Source organism: Orycteropus afer, unplaced genomic scaffold (assembly GCF_000298275.1).
Source record: "Orycteropus afer afer isolate SDZICR_OR568_19922 unplaced genomic scaffold, OryAfe1.0 scaffold00017, whole genome shotgun sequence".
NCBI classification, from domain to species: domain Eukaryota; kingdom Metazoa; phylum Chordata; class Mammalia; order Tubulidentata; family Orycteropodidae; genus Orycteropus; species Orycteropus afer.
This window is the reverse complement of record NW_006921604.1, coordinates 11,579,142-11,579,794: the sequence shown is the minus strand read 5'-3', so window position 1 is coordinate 11,579,794 and position 653 is coordinate 11,579,142. Positions and strand designations below refer to the sequence as shown.

Genomic DNA, 653 nt, shown 5'->3' with positions numbered 1-653 from the left:
TGGTACATACACACAATGGAATACTATGCAATGCTAAAGAATAATGTAGAATCTGCAAAACACCACATAACATGAATGAACTTGGAGGACATTATCCTGAATGAAATAAGTCAATCACAAAATGATAAATATTGTATTAGTCCATTATTGTAAAAGTTAAGGAAAGGTTTATCTATAGAAGGAAATTTTCTTTGTTGGTTACCGGGGGAGGGAGGGAATGCTGTTAGATAGATAGAGATTAGTGTTGGTTTGGGTGAAGAGCAGGGCAATGTATCAAATGTGAGTGACCGATATGGCAGCATTGAGGATGAGAAAGACAGAGAGAGGTACATGGGAGACACAGACAACAAATATGAACCCTTTTGCACATACAGTGCTGCAGTGTCAGTGAAGGCAAGCATGGGTATATGGGTGAATAGATGGGTGGACAGGTTGAATGTATGTCTATGAAATGAGGAGTGTATCTAAGAACATATATAGGGTTGGCAGACAATGGTCCTATAAGTTTATGTGAATGGTCAGAATTCCCAGGTGTATAATAGAGTTGACAAGGGGAATGTTGTGGTCACTGCTTGGTTACAGCCAGCTACCCAGAGGGACCGAGTAGTTGAACCTGTGGGCTTGGGACCATAGTCACAGGGGACATCAAGCTC

General features: G+C 41.0%; 1 protein-coding gene across 1 annotated transcript in view; it reads left to right on the top strand.

Moving 5' to 3' along the window:
* LONRF2 (LON peptidase N-terminal domain and ring finger 2) overlaps positions 1-653 on the top strand; it is a 70,200-nt gene that overhangs the window by 37,514 nt on the left and 32,033 nt on the right. The window lies entirely within an intron of this gene.